General features: G+C 57.9%; 1 long non-coding RNA gene across 1 annotated transcript; it reads right to left on the bottom strand.

The window, feature by feature from the left end:
* Window positions 1–356: 356 nt before the first annotated feature.
* LOC132680085 (uncharacterized) lies at window positions 357–4,601 on the bottom strand. Its single transcript, XR_009610496.3, has 3 exons — window positions 4,128–4,601; window positions 3,398–3,493; window positions 357–2,600 (listed from the first exon to the last, which is right to left on the bottom strand). It is a non-coding gene; the product is annotated as an uncharacterized LOC132680085 (long non-coding RNA).
* Between the last annotated feature and the right edge of the window lie 23,365 nt (window positions 4,602–27,966).

The raw sequence follows: 27,966 nt of genomic DNA, 5'->3' as shown, positions 1-27,966 counted from the left end.
CTTCTCGAAGTGGAGAGAAGTCCACTTGGAGTCAGGTCCTCGTATCTGACCCAGTGATCTTACGGGGCCATAGTTCCCTGTTCTGAATCCTCAGCTAGTAATAGCTAGAAAGCCTTCAGATAGCAGGCAGCAAGACTGGCCTGGAAGTGAGGTCTTAGCGGCTTTGTCATTCTGCCCCAGACTGTGTCAAAGACGTCTGTCCCCAGCTTCCGTTCCGCTGTTTGGCCCACCCCTTGACAGAAAACAAATCCTTTCCTCTCTGATTTTAGGAAGCAAGTTGCGTTGTGAAAATCCTTCCACTGAGTCATAGTCGCAAGTTTTAATAAACCTCTCATTATTTATGAAACGTTTGAGGATACAGCAAAGATCCCAAATAACCTGCTAAATATTTATTTCATTAATACTTAAGTACACATTTATTTTTCGCTAATTATTGCACACATTGCCAAGGTTTATTTACAGTGAGTTCATCAACAGTAATTCTAAGTTTAGAAGAAAGCAAGGCACAGACACCGAGAGTTACTTTCCTGCAACCAGAGGAGAGCACGCGGGATTCTGTCAGCCCCGGGCCCCTCACGCCCCCCGTCCCGACACCCAGGGCTGAGCCATCATCGCTTACTGGGACTCTGCCTGCACCGGTGGCCCCAGAAACTCAATTCACGGAACGGCATCCTTGGAGAGAGGCAGATGCCAGTCCAGGCTTGGCAGACATCAGGGTGGTGGCGACAGCAGGTGCGGGGTCGGGAGAGAAGACGCAGGACAAAGCCCAGAGGGGACACCGACCCGGCTTCCGGCTCCCAAGGGGACGGGCCCCACGCTGAGTTCCTGGGCTGCTCCCAGCCCGGTTTATTCCCCACGCTGACGGACTCCACAAGCCCCCCCTCGGGGACCCTGCCCCACGTGCCCGCTTCTCCCTGCTCAAGGCTCAGCTGCCGTGGGCGGAGCGCTGGGCAAACGAGATCTTCCTGAGCACGAGTTTCGCACACCGTTGGCCGCACCCGTTAGGGGCATGTTTTGCTTTTGTTGATTATTTACTTCCATTTTTCTAAAACAAGAGACTTGATTTTCAGAATATTAACTTAGATAATAGAACATCTTAGAAACTTGGTTGCACCCTTGAGACCCCTCAGTTACTTCCATGTATATCATGACGCGTTTAAGTATTTAAGGAGAAATCAACCATTTTTCTGTAAGTTCACACACATACATGGATGCCCCGTGGCTGTCTTGGAGCCATGTTTCTAGAAAACAGAGCGCGGGGATATTTTCAGTGGCATCTAAACTTTGTCTGCTTGACCTCCTGCCTGGAAGCCTTGGCTGCGGTCACGCAGGCTGGGGTCAGGCATTCCCTGAAAATGCGAGTCTCTCTGTGTGTAAAGTGATCTCATTTCAACAAGAAAGACACCTCCAGAACTGGTGTGGGGGTGACACCCTCAGGTAGTCAGAGTCTGAATGCAGCCAGAATTTTCCAGAAACTGTTGTTCACAGGCGTGTCCAGGGCGGGGGTGGGGGAGTCCTGCCCAGGCTGGCCACTCTGAACGCCCCACGGAGACCCGGGGAGTCAAGGCCACAGTGGGGACCCCTGGCTGCTGCCCATCTGGACACTGGTGGCGGTCGGAAACCAGAACCGTTTTCCAGCAACTGTTGAGGGTGCCCTTGGCCCAGCTGCTGGCTGGGCAGCACTTGGCCCACGGGGTCACCTCCTCAGGACGCAGGAAGCCGGCGCCTGCTCTGGGGCCAGGAGCGAGCCCCACCGGCTGGAGGCTGGATCTACAGCCAGCGATCGGCTCCAAGGACCGCCCTCGGGGGGCCTGTGGCCAGTCCGTCCCATGGGCTGAGGTGGGAGGCATCGAAGGAGGCTGGCCTCACTTCCCAGATGGGTCTCAGAATCAAACACTAACCAGAGATACTTTTAAGAGTGATGAGTCACAACACGCGGAATCTCTTTCTTTCCTGGTGAAAGAAAACGTTATTCTATGTCCTGGCATGAATATTTATTAGTTCTATACGAATATTTAGTAGCGTATCTGGGATGGCACAGCACCGCCCCTCCCCCGGTGGCGGGGACTCCAGACTTAGCGCTGACATTTAAAGAGTGTGGCAGACTCCACTCCTGCCCTTACAACAAGAAAAAATGGGACAACTTGAAAACAACTGCTTTTCTCAGACTCACCCGGGAGCCCAGCATGCAGGGCGAGCCAGCACCCTGAAATCTTGAGGGACGGCAAGTCTGGGAGGCCAGGGTGGGCAGGGTGGGTCTGCCCGGAGAAGCCGCTGGAGCCGTAAACTGGCAGGAACTGGTGGGCGGTGCCCCGCTGGGCTTCTGGGAGCTGGGGGAGGGGGGGCTTTATTTCCAGGAGCCCTGAGATCTCCTCACAAAGGTCTGAGGAAGATGCCCTTGTGGCTCTGCAGTGGGAGAGAAGAACTGGGCTGTGAAATATGTCCAGAAAGTTCTCTGTGACAAAGGGAAGACATATGTCACATTTGTGAAACGTGACACGTATCCACCTTTCCCAAGAGCAGCGTCCCAGATCCCGGGGGAGGGTGCTCCTGGACTCTGGCCCCCTCGAGTCTTCTGGTCTCAGCCAGTGGAGAAGAAGCTGTAGGAGAGAAAACTTCTCTGAAGGTGACATCCCTGATGCCCCGACCACTGAAGGACGTGCCCCACCCCCACGCCTCAGCCCAAGCCAACACGGCTCCAGGGGGACCACAAGCGTGGCTCACAGCCGAACATGCTGCAGACCCAGACGCTCTCTTTGGCAGGAGCCCTCAGCCAAGCCACGTCAGGAGGGACAAGGCTAGAGACACCTTAGGCAGAGACCAGCCCCCAGCCACGCCGGCAAAGGCCTATTTCCCTCCGACTGGAGACGACAGGTCTGGCTTTAAGCAAAAGATTACAAGACATGCCAGAGGGCCAGAGAAAACATAGTCTGAAAACACAGTGAGCTTGAAAACAGGGCAACAGAAAGTTCCAAGGTGAACGAACGCAAAGCGACAGAAGAATGGGGGAAGGAGCGGAGCGGAACGGAGGGAAATTCTCAAAGGGCGTAACATCTATAGCTGCAGTTGCTAGAGAGAGAAGATGGGGGGTGGGGGGGTGGCGATCACAGTGAGTATTTGGAGTAATGGAGTGATGACAGCCAGATCCAAGAAGCTCAGTGCCCACGACGCACTGAGCACAGCACCCACCAACTGCAGAAAAACAAAATCACAGAGGAAACCTTGAAAGGAGCCTTTACGGGGACAAGAAAACAGCCAGAGAAGAACGAGGGTCACGGAGACATCTCACCCGGAGTCGCTGCAGCAGGAGAGAGATGTTAAGTGGATGACATTGTTAACCTGTTAGAAGAAAAAAAAAATCCCACCAACACAGATTTCTATAACCAGTGATACTCACCTTCAAACGGGAGGGAAAAGAAAGACCTTCCCGGGCAAACAAACAACGAGAGAATTTGTGAAGGATGCTCCCAGGAAATTCAAGAAACAAAACAAGCTGTTCAGGGAGAAGGAATGATAGAGGTCAGGGTCTGCACAAGGGTTCAGAGTCCAAGCAGGAATAAGGGGACGTGTGCTGGGTGATTCCAACAGAGGGAGAGGGGACGTGAGGGACAGCAGTGTCACGGGGAGGCAGAAAGAGCTGGCATTCTCCACCCCGAGGCAGGTCCCTGCACTGCCACCCACGGGGCAGTGGTAATGGCAGGTGGGCTTGGACATCGACTGTCAACTTTAGGGAAACCTCTGCATGTTGGGAGTTTAATCAATACACCAAGAGGGAAGACAGAATTGAATAAAATCCTCAAGTAAAACCAGAGAAGGCAGAACTAGGAGCCTCTGGCAACGAATACAAAACAGCCACCAACCCGGTGGATGGTGTCCCATCAGCTGATGTTGGCACCTTGACCAAGGATGGGATGGAGGGGGGGACGGAAGGAGGAGGAGCAGACCGGTCTGGGATTTCAGGTGTAGACACCAACCACCCGCATCAGTAACAGATCCAGGAAGCAGAAAAGTGAGAAGGGGCTACTTGAGATTTCACGTGCAGGGGATTCAAGAAATCTCACCCTTGCTCAGGGCCGGGGACAGAGGCCGACGCGGGTCACGGGGAAGGCGCCTGGGGGTGGCCGCACCTGGCAGCTGGGCACGCCGGAATTAAGAAGTCCTGGGCAGGGGCCAGGGAAGGTCTTCTCGCACATGTTGTCCTCAAACTGTAGTGACCACACGAGTCACTGAATGTACTTGGCCGTCATCCTGGGAAACGTGGCCCATCTGGAGCCCCAAATCTGCTTAAGACAGTAAGAACCCCGAGGGGAAGTCCGGGCGCGGGAACAGGAAGGCGAGACCGCAGGCGCCCGGAGAGGGGAAGCCCCGGGCCCCACGTGGGAGCTGGGTCCTCCGTGAGCCGACAGAGCCCGGCCCCCAGACTGGCCGGAGCTCGGCCGGCGCCAGGCCCACGGCCAGAGGTCCGGCCCCCCCGCCCGCGCTGCCCCCGGTCCGTCTGTTGCTTTACATCAGTAAGTAGAGTAACTCGTGGGCCCAGCTCGAGTGTCCGTCGGCTCGCGTCACCCTAAGCCCTCCCACGGTGGATTCCGGGCTGGGGACGCACCCGGTCACCCGCCCCCTGCAACTTCCGGCCGGACGCGCCTCTCACCAAGCAAAGCCGAAGCCCCGCGCGCGGGCAGCGCCGTCGGCAGGGCCCCCGGGGAGCCCAGGCCGGGCGGGGGCGGCTTCGGTGAACACGCGGTGCACGTGTGCTTACCCGCCGTTGAGTCCCGTGGCGCGCGCGCACCCACGATCCTTGAACACGTGGCGCTCACACGCCTAAACGCCGTTAAGTCACGTGGTGCTCGTGTACCTACGCTCGTGAACACGTGGCGCTCACATACCCAAGCTCTGTTAAATCACGTGGTGCGCGCCTAGCGACCACGTAAGGGATGCTAAAGCCACTTGTCAACCACCGAGTAGTTACTGTGTGTTCCTTCCGGCAGGCAGGTAAACAGTCTTACCTATTTTAGCCATTTATGGGAAATGGGCAGCGCGTTTCCTAGGATGAGGGTAAAGTACAAACAGCAGTTTTACAGCAGCGGCTCCTGACGGTCCCTACAGAAACGGAAGTAACCTGTACTGTGTCTAATGCAGGGCTCAATGCGAGAAAGGCGTGTAAGGTGGAAAACACGTTAACACCTCCGACGGTCGTCTGATTAAATTACTAAATACTACTATTTGCGAGAAACGAATTCAGAAGCAAAGCCCGAGGTCGGATATTTGGAACGTCGCCACACCAGCAAGGGGTGAGGATGCTCACCCCCTTGAGTGAGGTCCGGGCTGTGCCAGGGGGCTCGCGGGGGCCCTGCTGGGGCGGCAGGCGGGGCAGGTGGGTGGGATGCCCGGTTCCCAGGAGCCTGAGGCCCCCGCTGCAGCCTTCACCACGCGGGGTCCCTTCAGCGGGACAGGATGCCCGGGGACTGGGTGTTTCCCTTCCCGCGGGTCAGTCAGACCCCGGTTCGGTCCCCTTTCCCGGGGACAGACCTCGTGAAGGACACAGAGCCCCTGCAGATTTCTGAAAGGCTCCTTTCCCGTCCTGCCCCGGGAGCCCGAGGCCCGCTTCTCTGAGCATCGCCGTGAAGACACGCCGGGGCCCCTGCAGGGAGAATGCACACCGGTGTGGGTGCCCCAGCTCTAGCCCCAGGCCGGCCAGGAGGAGCCCCCGTTCGTGCGCCTGCACCAGCCCCGGGGAGGTTCCCGCTGGCAGGTTCTGCTCCAGCCATGAGAGTCTGCGTCTGCCTGCCTAGCTCTCCATCTTAGGGCAGCGGTTCGCCCCGTGATCTCTCCTCTCTGGCGGATCTAGGATTTGCTGGTTTTCAGTGTGTCCGGCCCTTCTCTTGCCACGAGGACCCCAGTGAGGGCTTCCACGGGTGTCGCGTGCCGGAAGTCGGGATCTTTTGGCCGTTAAGGGAAGTAATGAGGCATCAGTGGGCTTTATGGCTGCTCAGGTAGGGTCACCTTCCCGGGAGACTGAGGGCAGGAGCGGGGAGCCCTCACCGGCCTGACAGGAGCCAGGTGTGGGCAGCAGACAGGTGTTCGGCCAGACTGTCTGGGGCAGGTGAGTCTTGGGCAGCAGGATCCTGGGGCTCTAACCACTCTGGTCCCACCTGAGTCACACACACGCGTGAAGGCATCTGGTGGCCTGAAGGGCAAATGTGCTCTACGGCAGGATTTCTTCCCTCTCGAGTTGTTCTGTCCGTGGCAGGGTGTGCAGCACGCTGAGGACAGAGACCCGGCTCCGTGGGGCAGGGCCCTCTCCACCCCTGCCTGGGCTCACACCGTGCGGGTGACGAGGGCTGGGGAAGCTGTGGAGCTAGGTTATGGGGCCTCATAGTCCAGCAAGGGCCTGCCTGGGGCGTGCCGGTCACCAGGTTCTGGGCGGCATCCAGGGCGCGGCTCTGGGGCACGTACCTTTCTGGAGTCATGCCCCGGGCACCTGACCCGTCCACCGGGAGGGGTCTGGGGACAGCCTCCCCACCGAGACTGGCCGGGGCACCACACGCTGGGACCAGGTGCCAAAGAGGAAGATAGAATGGGGCCCAGCGCTGGGAGGAAGGCTCTGAGTCCTGGGTTGGGGCCACATGGAAGAAGGACATTTAGGTGCTAAAGATTATTTTTAATTATTATCAATCTCAAAGAATTCCAATGCTTTAGACAAAACCAAGAGCCGACTCCCTCTCTGCACAGCGGGGAGGGAAAGGGTGAAACCAACACGTCCACCGAGGGCCACGAGGGCGCCAGGGACCCCGGCGCATGTCCGTGCCCCTCACCCTCCCTGCGTTCGCCCACATATGGCTCCCCTCGCTGTTTGCGGAGTGCTCAGCGTGTGCTCATTAAAGGTCTAATTACACTCTGCTCCACTAATCAATGATTGAGAAAATGGCAACATGCAAATACTAAGTGAGAAAAGAGAAAAAAACAACAACACGTCGGCTAACTGCTCCTTGAATTCTTTACGAGGCCATGTTGTTGGCTTGCTTTTAATTTGTACTTGACTTCTGGGAGCCCTTGTACATTTTACAAATGCTGGTATTAACTGGGTGTATTTTAAATCACCAACTAACAGAGAGAAAACCTCATGATAGTGTGTAATCACGTCTCTAACTTCCCAGGGTTTCTGGAAGAGGGGTGATAAGGACACACGAGCCCCTCATGTTCACGTTTAAAACATGAAGAAGATTCCAGGTGCGCCTGTGGTGGTCAGCCGGCCCCCGGCGCGGCGTGAAGGCTCCGTCCACGGAGCTGCAGGGCGAGGAAACTGGGTGTGCTGATGGGCTCCTCACCCGGACTATTCTGGACACAGCCTTGGACGGAGACATGACCTCTTGTGGCCTCCAAGCCCTGCCCACATCACCCACGTGGCCCGGTGACTGTACCATAGGGACATCTAAAACCACATGGGGACCGGCCGCCCCAGCTTTGCTGTGTGTTCCGTTCACGTCTCCGTTGCTGTTAACGCGGGAGACCCTCGACGTGGCAAAGCACATCTATGGGAAAGACCCCTGATTTATTTATTTTGGTTCAACTGGAAAAATCAATGGGCACTCGATGCTCGTCTGAGATTCACACCACCTGCACGCAGCCTGCCGAGATGTTTATCCGTCAGAAATGCCGCTGACCGCATCCCGCCATCTCCTGACTCAGAGCCCGCGAGAAGGCGTTCGCACAGCGGTTCGATGCGGGCACGAGGGAACAGCGCGCAGTTCCGTAGGAAACCCGAAAGAGCCTCGTGGCGACGTTCTGAGTTACTGTTTTCCATTTTCTTCTGTTCTCCGAATTCTCTCTCAAGGAGTTACTCCAGAATTACCTGATAACCAACATGTTTTTCTGTAAGAGATTTGAATTTTCTTCTGAAAACACCTTGTTTTTGCATGTGAAACAAGCATTCCTCTGTCCACTATGACTTTGAATCTAGTTTTCTACACAGAGGAGCTTCAGAGACTTTCCTGTAAGACCGTGGCCTCAGAGAGTGTCCCCATTCCCCCCAGTGGCTCCATCCGGGCTCCTGGGGAAATGCCGCTGCCCCACTAAGGGCCCGACTTTTCCCTGATCGCGAGGCTCTTCGTCACCAGGAGCACAGCCTCCGTTCCTGTATTTACTGGAATATGAAATCGTCCGCGTGCCCTCACCAGTATTCTTGTGTGCGTTCTTTGGCAGAATCCAGTCTGAAAATCCATCAGGAAGACGCTTCCCGTGTTTCTGCTTTTAACACCAGAATTAAGATGGTGTGAGTTCGCTTGGGCCCGTTGACCCCGAGAACGGAGGGAGCGCCTGATGGAGCCGTCCAGCCACGGGCTCCCGTGTGACCCAAGCGGGGCCTTTCCAAGGACAGATTTCAAAACCTGACAAAATGCTGAGGCATAAACAAGTCTCAGCACATCCCAAAGGACTGAAATCACGTGGGGTGTGGCATGTAACCACGGTGAAACCCAGCCAGATGTTAACGACCAATAGATAATTGCCCTATTACCTTCCCATGTTTTTTAATTGGAAAAAAAATGTTCTTTTAAGTAGCCAATGTTGAAAACAGAATTACAATAAAATTGGAAAACTATTTTGCACTAAATGATGAGAAAAGACGGCCTATACTGGGGTGAGCTCTGGTAGGAATGTGGCTAAGTTCTGAACGCTTCAGCCTCACCTTTTAGAAACACCAGCGGGAAGCATAAAACTAGACAGAAATGCACACCAACCACGGGCAGCACGGGGGTACCCGGAGGCGTGCGTGTTGGGGGACGCTGGGCCTCAGGCACCTGCGGAAGGAGGGGGTCCGGCCCGCAGCACGCAGTCGGGTCTGGAGAGAAGCCTGGGAGAGTCAGCCAGACTCGTCTGTCCCTGGTCCTCAGAGCAGCTCTCGGGACGCCGTTCCTCGAGATCCTCGAGAGTTGGCAGAAACGACACGTGGCGAACAGGTCGTGTCCCCGGCTGCAAACTCCGCTGCACTGTCTTCCCTCCGTGTGTCACCTGGGTCACTCGGTTCACTTATGCCACGAGGTGCCGCCGGGAACGTGACCTAATGCAAGGTTCTCTCCCTTGTCAGCGCTGTGTTCGCCTGGACCCCAAAAGGAGTTTCCTTGCTTTTGCTGGTCAAGCGATTCGCTGAAACTGTCCTGATGTCGCTCGCTTGAGCCCAAGCCGGTCGCGCCTGTGGTCACCAGGGGGCCTCAGGCTGCCTTCCGTCCATTTCGGGACCACCTCCTTGAACTGCACTCCTTAGCGCTTATTCCAGTTTTTCCCACTCTGGTGTTTCTTTCCAGGAAGAACGATCACCTGCCGATTTTCCGTGCCTGACTTCAGCATCGCCACTTTCAAATTCTTTTTCATCTCTTAGGTTTTTGATTCTTTGTGAGACTTTTTCGCGTCCGCGAGCTCTTTGCTTGGTCCGCCTTCACGCGGCCGTCGGCCCGGGTCACGCCTGACTCCCCCCTTCTGCTGACCCTTTCCTGGGGTCTCCCCCTCATCCTGCGGCTCTCATTCTGATTTCTGTTGGTTTGGGCCTTCCCGGTGTCTTTTCTGAGTGTCTTTCCCCTCGTGCGGGAGAGGCTGGACCTCCCGCCTTTCCTTCTGTGGCTACGGGCCTGTTGATCGGTCCTCCTCCCTCTCTTCTTCAAGAGCGTGTTTGGGACTTGGCCTCGATATCATTTGACTGCTCCTTTTTATGTGAACTCAGTTTTCTGAGCTGCAGGCAGTGTGTTTCGCCAACTTTTCTGGGCTCCTGCTGCTGTGCTTTTTCTTGGGTGCACAGGCCTGGCTTTGCCCCTGAGCCCCTGGCCGCCCGCTCCCTCGGGGCCTCCCTCCCCCTCCTGCTCTGTCTGCTAGGCGTCGGGTCCGAGGGGAGCGGCTTCTCCTCCGAAGGAGCCCTGTCCGGGAAGGAGCCCCCGAGGGGCTGCAGTCGACCCCGTGTCCTGCGAGCCCGGGCCTCCCCCCCGCAAGGGCACAGACCCCGCTGTGTCTCCACCCCGCTCAGAGTGGCCTCCACGGCTTCCCGGGAACAACTGTGGGTCCCGTGTCTCCTCCACACAGAGACTCCGGCCCCTCGGTCCTGGCTGTCGCCGCGTGCTCGTCTGTGCGCACTGTGAGCTCCTGGGGGGCTTTGTCCCCTCGTTTTGGTGAAACGCTGCCCGTTAGCTTTTGTTTTGCTGTCCGGTTGCCTGTTTCGATGTGTAGCGCGAGAGATTCAAAAGCTACTCGTGACCCCAGCTGCCATCTTCCCAGGACCGTCTCCCCCTTTCCTTGTAGTGGATTGAAAAGAAGGAGAGAGTTTCACTTTCCAGCTACTCTTACAAAAGTGCGTGCGAGGTGCCGTGTCGGGACAGGAGGGCCCCGGCTCCCCCATTCTGGCCCCGACGGCGGCCATTCGCCTGAAGAGAAGATCCTGGCCCTCGTGAGCCCGGCTCAGGGGAAACCTCCTGACGGGAAACTCGGACTTTAAGTCAGAAACAAGCAAAGAGAAAAGAGGTCCCGCCTCAAGGCTGCGTCTTGTTTCTACACCAACGCGTCTTCCCGCAAGAGAACTTTTCCTCGGGGAGCACACAGCTGAGCACTTGGCTGGGATCACAGAGGTGGCTCCGGGCCCCCGGCCCTGCCTGCACCCGTGACAAGGTCCAGCGGCAGAACAAACATATTCCCTCGGCCTCTGAAGGAAACGCGGCTTCTTGCCGCCTCTCCTGAGCTATTTGTTCGGTCCTGAGCTGTTCCCCACACGCGGAAGGACTCACACCGTCTCACAGACACCGAAGCCAAGCGGGCCTCATGGAAATCGGGTGTTCGCTCCTTCTGCTCTGCCTCCAGGGACTTGGGTAATCTTGGCTAATACGACTTTTAAACTTTACCGTTTTAAATTACAAAATGATTACTTGTGACGTATTCAATTTAGAAAGGCGGGAAGTGTAGAGAAAGCGCAAGAAAATAAAAATCAACAGAGACTAGAAGGCACCAGCGCGTATGTCCTATTATCTCTCTTTCCAATGAAGTTATAGTTTTAGCCACGAGTGTAAAATCTGGGCTGTCGCCCAAGTCAGGGTCCAGTGACCACCGTACCAGGCCCAGCGTGTCCTGTGCTGGCTTCTGTACGGCCTCCAAGCTAAGAACCTCTTCCGTGTTTTCAAATGGCTGGGGAAAATAAGTTAAAATCACAATATTTCAGGACATGCGGAAATTACCTGGAATCCAAAGTTCAGTGTCCACGGACGAGTCTGCGGGCACGGGCCCCGCCCCTGTTCCCCGCGGCCGCAGCTGCTCCCCCCCCCCCACCCCCGAGACCCCGGAGCCGGCGGCCGGTGGCGGGGAGCACGGCCCGCAAAGCCACCGTGTCTGCAGACCCCGCTGCGCCGTCCCTGCAGCTCTGCGGGCACCTTCCGCGGTCGACCCCCGTTTCACAAGCCGAAGGGGAGACGAGGACACGAAGCAACGTCCCGAGCCTCCCACGCAGGAAGCCACGGCGCGTCTGTTAGACGCGTTGCTGCGATGTGTGTGGACTGAGCCCCGGAATCAGGCGCGTGGGGGCACAAGGGTCCCCAGCATCTTCTTGGCGGTTTTCCGCACGTGCCATCCGCCGGGCGCCACGACGCCAGAAAGGCAGAAAGGAGCAAGCCCCGCCCACCAGGCGCTCCGTAGAAACGCAGACCTTTGAGGGGTGGCCTCTGCGCCCTCGGGACGTAGGCGTTGGACGTCAGCACTCGCCAGCGCGCTAACCCAGTTCCGCGGGAAGTGCTGCAGGTGGGGTGGGGTCTCCAGGTCCAGCTGGGGGGGGGGGGGGGGGGCAGCTCCCGGAGGAGAGGCCTGGGCTCCGAGGAAGCGCCCCCATCGCCCGCCCCAGGAACCTGGCCACTCAGGCAGTGCTCACCGAGGGGGCAGGGACCACCCGGCCCTGTAAAACGATCACATGCCCAAAGAACCACCCCGGCTGGTTTTACGGGACCCTGGATTCCCGGATCTGATGATCAGAATCGAAGTCCCACGCCCACGGCCGACGGGGACCCTCACAGAGATCAGTGGACATCCCTGGAGAGAACATGTGCACAGGGGATCGGAGCAGCCACCATCCCAGGCCCCTGACTCTTTCTAACAGAAAATAAATGGGGGTGCGTTTGGGGAAGAAGAGGGACGATTTCTTATTTATAGGCAGAACACTTGATTTATTCAGAGTGTAAGAAAAATAGTTGTCTGTTAGACCTCAAAGGTTCGTAAAATCAATCTTTTGCAAGAGAATGACTTTCCAAAGATTTATTAAAGCTTACTGGGATTTTTAGCATGTTAAGGAAAATCCATGAAAACACGCCTTTTCCTGATGGCTTTGGAAACCTCTGCACCTTTTCCTACAATTTCCCCCATTTTGTAGCTTTTCTGTTGTTTTCTGCGTATAACCTTGACCGTACTTTCTACTTTCATGAGCATGTGCTATAATTCTCTTCCTTTCTTTTTCTTCTTGCTCCTACAAGCTAGCTTGAATAAAGGAGTCATTATCAGCAGCCCCACAGTGGACCCACACATCCTCAGTCAAGACGCCAAACAGACGAAATATTGATCAGTCTTCCGTGAGTAATAGTGGTCCCCTGAAAGGAGCAGGCACAAGTTCATGGGTCTGCCCGTGCACGCCGCGAACGAGGCATCCCACAGCCCAGAGCCCAGCCTCGCGGATCGTAATCACTCCCTACAACAATAAACGTCAAGACCGGTGTTATTTATCGACCACAGTCAATGACCGTCTGTGGGCTACACATTGAAAGTTCATTTTACAAACCAGCATCCTGATTGGATTGTCTGCTTTCTTCCAGGGACCGCTGAGAGGCTGAGAGTTAACCCCGGAGCTTCCTGCCGGGCCCCGGCCCATCCGCGGCAGCCGGACACCCCGCCCCCCGCTCCGCCACCGAGCCTGGGGCGCCCCTGCGGAGAGTGCGGAGAAGACCAGCAGCAGGAGCTGGCGGAGCCTCTGCACGGCCCGGCCCCGCTGAGGAGCAGCGTGGGGCTGGCGGTGGCCCTGCCACTCTGCACCACCCACCCACAAGCACCGAAACGGCCAGCCAGCGGCCAGGGGGCGGTGACCGTGGACGGACGCTGCAGCCTGCCCGGCTCTCGGTGCCGGTGTCTGGACACCCAGGGAGGCCAGAGACGAGTGAGGTCGCTGGGTGTGGAGGTCGCTGGGTGTGGAGGTCGCTGGGTGTGGAGGTGGCCGTCACCAAGCCTGCCGGCACCTGGAAGCTCGGGGCGCCCTCAGGCCCGGCCGGTCTGAGCACAGAGGCAGCACGTCCGTCACTGTGCTTCTGTTCTGCGGGAACCCTGGCACACAGCAGGTTTGCCTAGAGAAGATTTAATTCCGCTCTGGGTCCAACTCACAATTCTGTTTCGAGATTAGACGCCATATCACACTTTATACGGGCAGCGGCTGAATTGTGGGAAACGTGGGTCGTGCCCTTGGGGATCTCATGACGTACCATCCCTTCTTCTAGCAAGGCGGCCTTCGAGGGTCACGGCCAGTTGGTCTGTGCTCCCGGGGGAGTCGGGACTCTGGGCAGCTGCCTTGCCGAGCGAGTCCTGACCTCGTCTCCGTGGACGTCCCACCCACGCTCAGAACCCTGGCCAGTCTTGAGGCATGATTTATTTAATTTTAATTTTTTAAGCTTATTTATTTATTTTGAGACCGTGACAGAGCATGAGTGAGGAGAGGCAGAGAGAGAAGGAGAGAATCCCAAGCAGGCTCCCCGCTGTCAGCACAGAGCCCGATGCGGGGCTCGAACTCACAGACTGTGAGATCACGACCTGAGCCGAAACCAAGAGGCGGATGCTCAACCGTCGGAGCCACCCAGGCACCCGAGGCATGATTTAAAACCCATGGAGTCAGCCTGGCAGGACCACGGACTCTGCACATAACTAACTCCCGAAGCATCAGAGGAAGGACGACAGGGCCATGATGAAGCAACAGAAATCCGTGACCACAGCGCCCAAAGCCAAGCCCATGTCCGGTAGTTTGTGGGCAAAGGTAAACTGTAGAAACCAGCCACCTTCCTAGAGGAGTCGACACTCCATGGTCGTACCCCCGCCGTGTAAACGCCACACTCGGGGTCCCGGCCAAGCCGGTCCACCACCGCTGACCCCGGGGCTGGGCGGACGCCCTTCTTCTAGAGATGGGCCCAGCGGGGCTCCGGGCCTTTGAGCCTCCTGTCCTCACTCACAGTTCAGCTCTCGTGTCTGTAAGTGATGGAAACAGGAGGAGACGGGGTCACGGTGTGGATCCTGGACCGGTGTTGACCTCTAGGGGCTCTTCTGAGCTACTCCCTCCCGGCCCCTGCCCCCTGCCCTCCCACTTGTAGCCTCACATTAAAATACATGTAAATGGACTATTTTTTCTTTGACTGTGTGTGATCTGTCCGAAAGAGGAGGCAGCTTCAGATGCCTGGGGGCCCAGGGGGGCCTGGGAGGGACAGCCGTCGTGCCGGGTCCGGGAGGTATGGGCCCGGGCCTGGTTTGTGCGGCTGAACGTTCTCTGTGAGAAGGGGGTGTCCCTGGGGTAACAGGCTGAACTGTGCCTGTTCAAAATCAGGATGTTGGAGTCCCAGAACCCCGGAACTCAGAATGGGGCTGCGCATGGCCGGCGTCCCTAGAGGAGGATGTCAGGACACAGATACGCACGGAGGGACGGCCGTGTGAGCACGGGGAGGAGACGGGCCCGGGGAGAGGCCTGGGTCTCAGACGCCTGGGTCTCGGACGGCGAGAAAACACACAAACACGCCTCTGTTCTCGAAGCCCCTGTCTGTGGTCGCTGTGCACACGCCACCAGGGAATCTGCAAGGACACATTTGGAGGGCCCAGGGTGGATGTGCAGCTGGTGACACACAGTGTGGCCGTGCGGGGAAAGCCTCGCCCGGACAGGGGCCACCAGGCTGGTCTGCACAGATGAGAAGGCCCCTCCTGCCTGCCTTCCAGGCCACCTGCTTGTTTCTGGGTGGGGGATGCGTTCGTGAGGAGGTGGCTGGTGCCGAGGGCCGCAGAGACCGGGGCCAGAGCGTGACTGCGTCCGTTCCCCTGACGAAACCAAGTCCCTGGTACGCGGCCCTGGAAGGCACGTTTGGCTGAGGACTGCAGCCACTGTCGCCCAAGGACAGCTCAGCCCCTCCCACTCTGTGTCCCCTAGTCCCTCCTCCGCGGAGGAGACGGGAAACCCCAGACCAGGGAGAAACTGGATGCCACGGCACGAAAGGCGCACCGCAGAGGAAACACGAGGCAGGGAGAGAATATGTGGGTTCCGGGCGCCCGACCCCCCTGGGAGCGCGGGCAAGAAGGCTGGCTGTGTCCCAGGTGAACAGAGGAGGTGACGGTGACCAGGACGATGAGCAACTTCCGATTTTCTAACTGAAAGTCGAGGCTGGTGGTCTGTGCTTTAGAACCACGAGCAGGGGGCACTTGGTTTGGGGGTTCAGTGTCCCACCTTGTCCCTCATCCGCTCACAGAGACCCCAGAACAACTTTGTGGGGAAGGCGTGTGGAGGGGCAGCTGCCCCAGGTCTCACCAGCAGGACAGCTCTGTGTCCGGGCTGCCCCCCAGCCCCCAGCGGGTCTCTGTCCCGGCCCTGGTCCTCTGCCCACCCTCCAGCCCCCCGCGGGTCTCTGTCCCGGCCGTGGTCCTCCGCCTCATTGGAATGCATGCCCCAGCCCCCAGCGCCCAGCCCCCAGGGGGTCAGTGGCCCCCACCTGGACCAGGAGCCCCGCAGGAACTCCTCGCTCTTCCAGGAAAGTCAGCTCCTTCCATAAGGGGTGCCGTGGGTGCTGTGGGTGCCGTGCTTGTCTGGAGCTGGGCTCCAGGCATCAAGGAGCTAAACCCACCTTCCCCGACATCCTGATGCCAGGGGACGTACGGGCCTCCCCTGGGCCGTGGGGCAGTCAGAGAAATGAGTGTAACGCTGTGCACGGGCATCCGGGACGAGGCAGTTTGCTCGTGACGGAAGCTGATATTCCTTCAAACGCCCTGTCTCCTGTCCAGGGACACTTCAGACGGGTGGCTGTGGAGTCTCTTTCTTACTGAATCTAATGGGGACCAAATCACGTATTCCCCTGACGGAGCGGTGACGAGAATGTCAGACTCCTGACGGCACACGCACGTGCACAGTCACTAGAATCCATTGTCCCCAACTATTGCCGTGGACGTGAAAGAGCCAGCGACCTCTGCTCACGGTTTCCTTCGATCTGAGTCTCAGGGCTCCGTGGGTCCGCCCTTTCTCAGTGGGACCCACGGCCGTCGTCTGGGGAACGTGGAAAACCAGCGTCCGTGGGAGCTGTGGAGACGGTCGGCCATGCTGTGTCCACACAGACCCCTGTGAACTGTCACGCGGGCCATCGTCCCGTCTGCCCTGGACTCCCCGCCCGGGGCACAAACCCGACACACCAGGCATCCCCAGAGGAGGCGGGCAGAGGCGGGCGTTTGCCATCATCGTACAGAGGCAGTTGTAATAACTCCGTCGTTAAGGTGAAGAAGTAGCCAAAAACGGTCACTCCCGATTGTCCCAGGGAAAAGAGCACTTTTTCGGGTTTGTTTCTGCCCAAACGACATACAGATTTTCTCTCCATTTTTTTTCCTGCTGTAATTTCAAACTTGGACACACATTTCTCTAGCACATTTCAAGAACCAGAGCATTTTTAAAATTAATTTTTAATAATGTGTAATAATCTGAGTGGCCCTGGTCTGTGTGCAGAATTAGAATTCCTCTGATAGAAAAAGAAATATTTGTGCAGAGTTTTATGAGCAAAGTTGACCTGAGGCTTCCCGAGGCTGATTGAGAAATTGCAGGCAAGGCAGCTTGCTTAACCCCTTCCGCGTCCTCTCCCTCCCCGGGCCCCCGCCGGGTGCCCACAGAGGAGCCAGCGGCCGGGCTCCGGGACAGACAGACCCTGAGCGGGAACAGGGGTTTCACGTAGATGCCCGGACACCACGAGGCCACAGGGGGACACTTTCATCCCACAGACACCGAGCCCCCACGTCCCCGAAGATCGTGGGAGGACGCCCCGTCTGCCTGTCCGACGCGCCCGCTCGGATGAGGCCAGGAGCCGTGGAGGCACCTTGCTCCCCAGCCCTGGCTCGGCACCCTCGGCCGGGCCTGTCACGCTGAACGGGGGTCCCCGGCGGGGCGGGGCCCTAATCCGGCAGCGGGCATGAGACCAATGTCTGGTCTGTCCAGAGCCATCTGCACCACAGAGGTCAGCCGAGGGTTGAGAAGGCCATCCATGCTATCCCAAAATAGGAAGCCAGAAACAACGTCCGTGTGTGTCCCTGGAGAACTTGGCCGTCAGGGAGGATGGACCTTGCCCCAGCAAGGAACCGGTGTCAGACCTCCCTGCCCTGGTTCTGCTAATGCTAAGTACGGGTTTCAGTCACTGCCAGGGACTCAGACACTGAGTCTAGGGCTCAGAGGATGCCCTTCCCAAAACCAGGCTGAGAAGAAATTCGTTTCCAGCCCCTGCTCCCCGAGGGCAAACAGACCTGGAACCAGCGCTATGGCACGGAGCTCGGAAGAAGAGCGAAGGCGGCCGCCCAGGGGGCTTCCTCACTTTCTGCTGGGCCGCTAAGGGAGGCCCTTGGAGCGTCGGCGTCCCGGCCGGGCGTGGACTGAGCGCGTGAGGTGAGCACGGCAGTCGCAGGCGTCGGGGGCCGTAAAAAGAGCACACTTGTTGCTGGGGTCCAAACAAGAGAAAAACCAGCAGGCCCCTCTGAAAGCATCAGTTGATTTCCACCCGTGCTTCGGAGAAGACCATCCCGAACTCTCCTTAACCAACCGCTTGCCGCGATTCCGTTCTGTGGAACGCTTGCCTGAAATAGCCCGTCCTTTTCAACCAGCACCTGCTCTCCGTCACGGCCAGAAACAAAGCGCACGTGACCGTGGACCCTTGGGCGGGGACCGCGCCCGGCGACTGTCGCCGGGTGGAGCCTGCCGACCACGCCCTGGCCGAGACCCCTGGCGAGACCCCGGCTGCTGGGGCCACGTGGGCACGTGCTTGCGCCCCTGGGGAGCAGGCAGAGGTGGTGACTGTTTCCCCAGGTCTCCGTCTGTCACCTTCCTGCTTGCCCTCTCAGTCAGGAAGTGGGGTTTTTATCAGGAAACCGAGGAGCTTGTCTCCAGCCCGTGGGTGGCTGGGTGTCCCCTGGCGTCCGGCGTCCACGCCCCTGGTCCTTCTTCTGCGGGTCCTGAGCCTGCTGCAGAGAGGACACTGACACGTGCAGTGAGCAGGTTCCCGTGTCCCCCAGGCCCCCTGCTTGGGGACAGACAGTGACCTGACATTCCCCGCTGGACACTTGAACTCCACAGTCCGACCTCCTCCGCTGCTCTCCCCGGACTCAGCAAGTTCTCACCTGACACAGAGAGCCTTTCCTGGACCGCCACCAGGTTGGCGCATGGTGGCCAGGGAGCGCCAGCCTGGCCCGGGTGACCGTGGTCTCCCTGCCCCAGGAGCAGCTCGCCGGGTGCGTCCCTCCCGGCTCTGCCTCCTGGCCCAGGGTGGGTCACGCTTGCCAAGATTCTGAAGCACCAGAACCAGCCCTCGGGGTGGTTCCCTGGCCGTGGAATGAGGTTAGCCTTTTCTGCAGACCCTCAACCACACACAAGCCCTGCCATCTCCCCTTCTCGGTTCCAGACTGTGGTCCAAGGCTTTCCTCTGGCCAGAAAAATGAAGCCTTGGGCACTTAGTTCCTTTGCTTGCAAACTTGTCTGCAAAAGTCTTACAAATAGCTGTTTAAAAGGTTTCATGATATCGAAAGCATTCTTTAAGTAAAATGGAACAAATTCAAGGAAGCTGGTGTTAGAAGAGAAGAACCACCATATGTAAACAGCACTGAGACTCCAGTGTGAAGAACCAAGCAATTGCAAAGGGAGCCTCAGGACATCAACGTCCAAATACAGATTTTTCTCCCCCTAAAACCTCCTGTGTTCCCACTGGAACATCATCCAAAACGAAGCCACCGAATCCCACAGAAATGAGCTGTCTCAAACCCTTTCTTTAAACAAGGAGTTCGCGAGTAACAAACATAATTTTATTGGAATGTGATTACTTTAAATCACTCTCCAAACAATAGTTAAATGTATAAAAACCCTAACAGAGTTCATCTGATAAAACTCCAGCAAAGCTTCCCCCCAGAACATTCTGCGCTGGTGAAATTGTAGAAACTGCATTGTTTCAACAACATTAACATTGAGGTGCTGAGCCAGACGGGTTCGAGGGGCTCACATGCCTCAAAGTGTCTAAAACGACTTAAACACAAAGAGATCGCAACACGAATCAATCAAACCTGTTTGCCAACAATGTGCACATCTGTAATGGTAATGAACATACCTTGCGGTCTTAAAAAATACAGTGACTTTTCTGAGAGCTTTCATCAAAACGAAGGACAGATGTAAGGGCACATTTAAATGTGCGTTGCCTCCCGCAAAGGCGTGAGAGTTTAAAGGAACCCCTAAGTAATAGGAAAACTTACACAAGCTTTCCACTGCGAAACGTCATTACTTCCAGTAAGAAGCCCTTTCCTTACAGAACAGCAGCAAAGCCACTTTGTGAAGGGCCACCGCGTGGAGTAAAAGCCACCGAAGACGACACGTGCGACTCCGTCCAGCTGTGTGTCCAGGGCAGTTGTACCAAACGGCTGACAGTGTGACTGTCGGAAACTGAGTGTCCTTCCTCTCCCGTCACTTCCTGGTGTTCCTGATGGGAACCCAGCAGGGAACTACAGGCTGCCTGGGAGGACGAGGGACGTTTGCAGGTGGTTCGGGGACCATCTGGGGACTTCCTGGCGCTTTGAGTGGGGCAGTTGGGTTCCTCCGGGAGGAATCTCCAGCACCTCCCACCCTCACTTCTGGGCGAGAGAAACCAGGAAGGCACCTCCCCCCCAGTGCCACCCGCAGGCTGGGTGACGGGGAACGTGGCCACAGGGGAGAAGGTGGCTGGTGCCCAATGGTGTGAAACAGAGACACCTGCTGGCAGAGCCGTGGGCAATGCCTGCCCTGCTCCGGGCTCCGTGGCCCCGGATAGATGAGGCGTTTCTAATCTGCCCTCAGACTTGAATGGGAGTGAGCACGGGGTTTCACACACGCTGATGTGAAACCTGGAGACTGTTGCCCTCACGCTGTGCTCCGGGGCGCTAAGCCCATCCCCCGTCCCGTGGTGACCACCCTGCAGCCACCCCCGGGGACCGGGCTCCGGCACCTGATAGGACGCCCCCAGGGATGCTGAGGCCAGCAGGTGCCTGAGCCTACCTACCGTGTACATTTCTGGTGTGTGTGTGTTTAACCCATGGATTTGATCGGTGGATAAAATACGGGCACGGACCACCAAAGTGTCTTTGAAGTTGCTTTGTGAGCACAGAAACTGGCCCAAATTCTTGAGTCTGACTGTAGAAGTGTGGCCAGCGGGTACCCGGGTGGCTGGGGCTGAAATCTGCACCAGCTTCGGAGACACGCTCTGTGATCCGCTGGGGCCCTGCAGGAGCGGCCTCGCAGCCTCCACGTTCCTCGCTGGTTTTATTCCCTGACCCTGAATCATACTGGCAGCTGCCAGAAGCCAGGGCTTGGAGACTGGGGGCTGGGAGCCCAGGGCGGGCACGGCTTGCGGCCTGTGTGTTTGCTTTGTTTACTTTGTTACTTCGATGGTGCCCTCCTCCTACAGTGTAAGTGCGCGTGAGGAAGCGCAGAGATGTGTCCAAAGCCGTGGGACGGTCACGGGAGCGGGCCCTTCAGCCGTCCCCTGGCCGAGCCGTGGGCGGTTCCCGGGCAGACGTGTGGCCTTGCGGGATGGGGGACGGCCCCTCGGCCCTGGAGGAGGGCCCCCCTTCACCGGCACCCTCAAACGTCTGCGGAAACGCACGTCCTGGCTGCTGGCCGTCCGTCCCCAGCGGAGACAGGAGCCACTCTCTCCGTGAGGCCTCATGTCCCCACCGACGTCACGAAGCTTCAGCAAGAGGTTTCGGGAGCCAAGCCTGATGTCCAAGCAGCGGAGAGGACAGGAGCCTGCTGTCCCCGTCCGGGGTTGAAGGCTGGCACCAGCTGGACAGGGTGTTTACATACGTGTCAGAGTGATGACAAGCGTCACTTCTCAGGGGCGGGGCGGGGCAGTGGCCACAGGTTCGGGTCAAACTGTTGAGATGTGTGCCTCGTTCACGTGGGGGAAGGTAAAAGCCCCACAGAGGTGCTGAGTTGTGACGGTTGGGAGCCCGGTGCCCTGAACAGACTCGGTAAGTACCATGGCTGATGTGCGCGGAGCGGGCAGGCGGGGAGCAGGGCGGCCCGCGGGCTCCTCTGGACGGGGCGCTGAAAGCCAGACTGGGCTCTCCGCTCTGGTTTTTTTCCATCCCTGCCGTGCAAAGATAATCAGGTTTATGTAAAGTGTGAGTGCTCCTTTGACAGCCCGCGGTATCTCATTAATTCAATCACAGCAAACTCTATTGTTCCCAAAGTGTTTGAAATGCGGATGGGGACCCCGCTTTTCTAATCCCGTCAATCACTGTTAACATTTTTCTTGCAGTTGCCATGGCTGGGGCCAGAGTTCATGAAAACACAGAGTAAGAGCCAACAAAACAAGAATAAAGACTTATTTGAGATACTCTTTTTAAAGGACATCGACCATGCACAAAACACGGAAAGTGAATGTGGACAAGCTTGGACCCTGCTTGCTGAGAGGGAAGCCGGCAGAAAGGGAATTTGAAAATCAAATAGGCCTATAAAAACTTGACCCAGGAGTCTCTGGGAAAAACCCGATGAATCGCCCCCTCGTAGAACAATGTTCTTTCTTTCGTGTGTTCTTTGAGGACAATGGCTCATGTATTATAACACATGCCACTGGGGTCTTTACACCGTTGTAAGCGGCTCAGGCCCACAGAATGCTGAGAGCCAACAAGGGCCCGCGGGCCCGCGACGCACTCTTTCTCCGGCTTCGCCAAAAACAAGCACTGGGAAAATTATTCATGCATGGAGGCCAACAAAGCGGGGACGGAGATTGGTGATGTCACACAGCGAGATCACGTGACACAGTCAGAGAAAGGAGACACACAGTCACCCCGAGACGTTGTTAAATCCCCGTTTTGTGTGCACGAGCAGCCCGGGCGCCCGGAACCTCGGAAGCCAGGGCTGCCTCTGCTGCCGTGCGGTCGGGGAGACCGGCGGCAACGGCCGATCCCCCGACTTGTGGGGTTACCCGCGGGACGCCCCCAAGAGCACCGTGCAGACCCCGGCCCGCACCCCGGCCTTCCCCCCACAAAACACACCGCCGGGGGCTTCGCTGGCTGGGACGCGGGCGCCCGGCGCAGGCAGGGCCTCTCTTGGCCTCACTTTTCCACTTGGGCCAACGGCGCGTGATACTGGGAGGCGGGCGGGCACGCAGTGTGATTTAAGTTGCTCCTTACACGTCCTTCTGTTTTCCTGTCGGAGGCATGTGATGTCCCAGCTCGGGAAGAGCCCTCTGTGCCTCCCGGCCTCACTCGGTGCCACAGTCTGGCCCCTCCAGGGCTCCCCCAACCTCTCTGGCTGTGACATCTTCCAGGACGTCCCCCCTCACCCCTGGAGGAGGCTCCCAGAGGAGCCTCTTCTCCTCGAGGCTTTTCCTGACACCCAGAGCTCCCGCCGGCCCCCCTGCTCTGTCGAGGTCACGTCCCTGAGCGGGGGGCTGCCTCCCCAGAGCGCCTGCTCACCCCGGGGCCCATGCTGGTCTCGGCCCGGGCGGGAAGCTCCAGAGGGCAGAGGCCTCCCTTTCCGTGTCTCCTCCTGTGTCTGCAGCGTCCTGGAGGGCATCTGGCTCGGGAGCGTGTTCCCCAATGACGGCATCAGGAGCATGTCCTGCGGGGACCGGAGGGCCTTGTAAGGAACCGCCTCCCCGTTTGTCCCCGTTCTAGTCCCCCCTCCGTTGGTGGCTTCACCTTCTCACGTGCTGTGACGTCTCTTGGTTACTGCGGATCCCGCATCGCATCCCGGCAAGGTAGGAAGAGACCCCCGCTCGGTAACCAGCGTTTGTGCACGAGGAGAAGCGGCACGAGCGAGCGTGCGGCCTACACTCACACCAGGGCTCTTCTCCAAGAAAATAGGATTTCAAGAAGCATTCAGAGAAGCCCCGGCCTGGGCCATCTTCTTGTTTTAATTGCCTTCTCTGCGCAACCAGGCTCTGCCTTCAGGAGCGTGTGCGCCACCCCTCAGCGACAGTCGTGGAAACCTTCTCACCTGTGTGTGTTTCGCGTCTTACGGTCTTTCTGTCAGAGCACGTCTCCCGCTGTTTTCATCATGGAGCCTTGTAATTTTAAATGTTTTTTGAGAGAGAGACAGAGAGACAGAGTGCAAGCGGGAAGGGACGGAGAGAGAGGGAGACGCCGAATCCAAAGCAGGCACAGAGCCCGACGCGGGGCTCGAACCCACGAACCGCGAGATCATGACCTGAGCCCAAGTCGGACGCTCAACCCACTGAGCCACCCAGGCGCCCCACTGGAGCCTTGTGATTTTAAACCCAGGGTCCTGGCAGGGCGCTGGCATCTCCCGTCCACAGCGGCCTGCTCCCGGACGGCACCCGCGCCCACAGCCACATCCGCGACACCTGCTTGGGCCCACGGCCGCCCAAACATCCTTCAGTTTCTACCTGTTCAACAATTTTGAGAAAAGAATACAAACTCAGCTAATCCAAGAATATTTTTACCGACTTCATCATTCCCATCTTATTAAAGCTTACATGGCTCACTTTTTAATCAAATGGTATATTAGTTTAATAAAAAAAAAAAGTGCTATTCATTCTCTCCCTCCAGCATTGACACACTGTTTTTTTTAAGAACCTATATTTCTCCCTTTATATTTGATAGGGCTGCCTATAATAGATTCTCCGTGTGGATGCATTTATAATTAATTACTTTTCCTCTGCGCGGATGGCCTCTCCCCTCCCCAGCTTCCACCAGACCGCCTGTAGTGCTGGGTCGGCGTCTTTCCCCCTTCCTTCTCCTCTGGCTTTCGGGGGTGGCCTCGCCAACCCTCAGGTTCCCAATACACGGGGGGGGGGATTGTTTCCATGACCCCAAACTACAGAGGAGCTCAAATATGTAATATTTGGTCTTGTGGCAAATTGTAATGTAAAAATCACATTAACTGAGACTTTGACTTCTAATTTTCAGGCTATGGCACATAAAGTTTTCTGGAAATCCAGCGCTGTGAGTGTGTGGTGAATCCTGAATATCGCGTTTCCTTTATGAAGGAGCTCTTTCGCCGGTTCACTCTTCCTGCCTGTCTGCTAAACCAGGACCCGGAACCTTCCAAGCTGGAGTCGCCTGAAAGCAAAATCGTGGATTTGTATATTAAAATACTTGTACTCTAAGCGTTCTGCTGACGGAGACTGGGCTTCCCCAAAATATATCGAACAGAGGGGGGCATCTACTGCAGTGCGCTGGCCTTGCCAATATTAAAATCAGACTTGTTTCTATCAGTATGCGCTAACCCCCGCCCTCGCCCCCATCAGGTGGTCAGGCAGACCCCGTGGAAACAGAAGCCACCCCCTGGGGGTGTGCAGACCCAAAGCACTGAGTGACCCCCTAGCGGCCTGCTCTCTGGAAGGAGATGGCTGGCGGGTGGGGCCTCACTGTCGGTGTGGGGCCGGGTCCCCGCTGGAGGCCCCAAGGCTTGTCCTGTGCCGACGTCGTGTTGGGAGGCTGGGGAGGCCCCTGACTCGGGCTGAAGGCCTGACGGAGGAAGGAAGAAGTGTCACCTGTAATCTAGAGCCGCCTGTCACACCCCTGACACAGCCTCAGCCCATCTACACTGCTGCTCGGTTCCGGATGAAATCAAACAACCGGTCATTCTAGCCAACGCTGGTTTGAAGGAAAGCACAAATTTCCCACTTGTGTGTGATTATAATGACAAACGTAACTCAGAAAAACTAAGAGCATTCTCAGTCTATTAAAAACAAAAGGAAAAAAAAAACTGACAAGGACTGGGTCTTACATTATGGGGAAAAATCTGCTAGAGTCTTCTAAGCCTAGACATTGCTTGTAACCAAGTAGCCTCAACTCATCTCAGACCCCTCTCTGTGGTGATTCCGGACTTCCCGCCATGCCTGGGAGGCGTGCTGGGGGGGCACAGGCTGGTCACCGTCCCTGGGCCGACACCCCTGGGTGCCTTCCTCACCGCAGGGAAGGGAGCAGGGCCTGGCCGCGGAGTGTCCCCCTGGGCTCACAGGACACATGGGACAGCCAAATCTGGACTCGGGTCCTCTCCTCTACGAGTGCTGCCAACCCAGAAAGATGAGAGGAGAACAGAGCTGGAACCAAGGAGAATAAAATTTCCTGTACAAACAGCGAACGGTGTTCCAGTCCAGGGAAGGGACTTCCGGGGGCGGGGGATGGCCTCAGAGCCTAAGGGGGGTCCTGGAGAACAGGAGCGTCATGGCCGAAACCAGCCTCGGCAGCCCCCTGGGCTCACGATGTCCCTTCGAAGTCGTGGGTCTCCTGGTAGGCGCCTCTGGGCGAGCAGGCCACTGGCAGGCAGCGGGAAACAGGCAGAGGTGTGTGGGGCCCTCCGATGGCGTGCCTGAAGCCCCCTGGAGGCTGACCGTGACCGTCCCACTCCCGTCTCCATGGAGCTGCCCGTGTCCTTTCAGGGAGAGCGGCGCCCACCCCCCGTGTGACTGCGGGCCAGCCCCATGAGTTACAGGGACACAGGGGCACAGTTCTGCTCCACGTGGCGTTCTGGCCGCCAAAGAAACCGGTTCTGCTGGGTCAGCCTGATCCCTGGGCGTTTCTTCCCGCCCTGCTGTCCTGCGGACGAGGACGGCGTGCCCCGAATGCCGGATCTGAATGCGCAGCTGGCCCCTGCTCCTCTTGGGTGCTGGCTGGGCCCCAATGCCAAACCAACAGCGAGGCTTCCATGATGCTCCCTCTGCCTCCCCCCCCGCCCCGGCCCCCAGAAGCACAGCCAGCGTTGTTATGGCCCAGGTTTCCGGCCGGAGGGCACCGTGGTAGGGCCTGGCCCACCACTGAGGCCATGACCCTCCAGGAACTTGACCAAGACGTCTGGGGGGTGGAAGCTGGCCTGGAACCAGACGCCCCCGGCTGGCGCCCAGCTCCCCTCTTCCCAGCAGGCCTGTTTCCGGGGGACACGACTGAGACCCGAGTTCTGACACGTCTGCTGCTCTTTGCACCCCCTTTCCAAGAAAGCAAGGCTGGCTGTGGGTCTGGGACCCGCCAGCTTCGAGTCCGAATGCAGCAGGGAGCCGGCCTGCTTCAGGGGACGCTGCGCGGGGAGTGGGTGCCCGGCTGGCAGTGGAGACGCCCGGCCCTCGTGTTCACCCCCTGCCAGGCCGTCCTGCTGTGAGTCCCGCTCCGGGGGGCTGGCGGGGCAGCAAGGCGGTCCCGCGCTCAGGCAACAAAGGAGACGCGGTCTTTCCCGTCAGCCTGCCGAGGTGTTGCCGACACCCACCGAGCAGGAATCTTGCTGAGCTGAGGAAGGAGCGCCTCCTGCCTTTTCTTGGTGAAACTGGGGTCCTTGCCTCTCGAGCCCCTGCCCGGTCCCGCGACGGGTGTGGGGCGGGGGTCCTGAGCTCCCCGGGCGCTCGGTGAACCCTGGGCCCTCGCGGATTTAGCTACGTGACCCAACTGAGCCGTGTCTGCGTGGCCCCCGGGGTTACTTCCAGGAAGACGTCTTCTCTGAAACACCCCCTGGTCTGCCGTGAGAGGTGAGAGGGCGCCTTCTAATGACACTTACTCTCAGACACCGATGAGTCCTCCTGACAGGAGGACATGTGACCCACACCTAATTGCTGCTGGCGCGCAGGAGGGCTGGGCGTTTCTCTGAAGTCCCCGCACGTCCTCGGAGACCTTCTCGTAAATATTTACCCATTTCGGATGGTTCCCCAGGAAAACCGCTACCTATCTCTGGACGCGAGGAGGCTTTTGTGTGCCGTCCACTCGCTTTGCCTCGTGCTCTAGCTGTGGGGCGGGGAGTCCAGGGCGGTGCGGTCGGTGCCGAACCCAGGACGCTGGCTCACGATCCCGGCCGCCAGTCGCCTGGTGCAAATTCCACCGCGGGGTGTTTGCTAGTCCAGAATGTGGACACGTGAGCGGCGATCTAGATGAAAACACCTCCTCCGGCCTCCCCAGGGCACCGGGTACAACCGGAATGTGCAGACACCCCTTACGGTCCTGGCAGACTGTGGAATGTTCCAGGTGCTCTCAGGCATCTGGGAAAGCGTGTCCGGGTGTGAGTGGCCCATATGCCACACACACACACACCCACGCACACGCAAACCCGTGAGTCAGTTTGGAAGTGAAGAGTGTCCACCTTCCCGAGAGGCGTTCACCATCCCGAGTCACCGCCACCCTGAGGGCTCGTGCTGGGCTCCGTGGACGGCACGGGGCTGGGTCCCCCGCACGCCAGCGGAGCCCTTCCCTCCTTCAGCCCGGTTCGTAAAGTGCGTGTGCAAGGACCCTCCGCGTCCCCTTGTGCGCGCGCCTCTGTCCGCACGCGTGCGTGCTTGTCTGGGCGCTGTCTCCACACTGGCCCTGCCGCCAGCACAGCGAGGGCCCTCAGCACACAGGGGGTGTGTCCCACGCCCCGGGAGTGCGTCCACACGTTCAGCCACGGCACTGACTTGTGACGTATTTGATGTTTAGCCTGGACCGAGGGTCTCTGAGAGGATGCTGTGAGATCCCCCGGGGCACCTCCTCTCTGTGGGAGAGATCGTGCAGAGAGGCTGCCCTTTCTCCTTCCGCTTTGGGTGTCTCCATCACAGCAAGAAAATAGGAAAAGTTTCCTGCCTCCTGAGAACAGGCTGAGCATTGTGAGAAGAAAGCGTAGGTAGATTTGGATTAGCAAGCAAAACTGTGTCCTGTTCTGAAGAGCTGTTGATTCCACTTGACTGTGTCGGATTGTGAAAAACGCTGACATTGTGTGTGACTATTCATTTTCGTCACCTGCTCTTGATTAATCCCGTTCTA

Source organism: Panthera onca, chromosome A1 (genome assembly GCF_046562875.1).
Source record: "Panthera onca isolate mPanOnc1 chromosome A1, mPanOnc1 haplotype 2, whole genome shotgun sequence".
NCBI classification, from domain to species: Eukaryota; Metazoa; Chordata; class Mammalia; order Carnivora; family Felidae; genus Panthera; species Panthera onca.
Note: the sequence above shows the minus strand (reverse complement) of the source record. Positions and strands in the feature narration are given on the sequence as shown.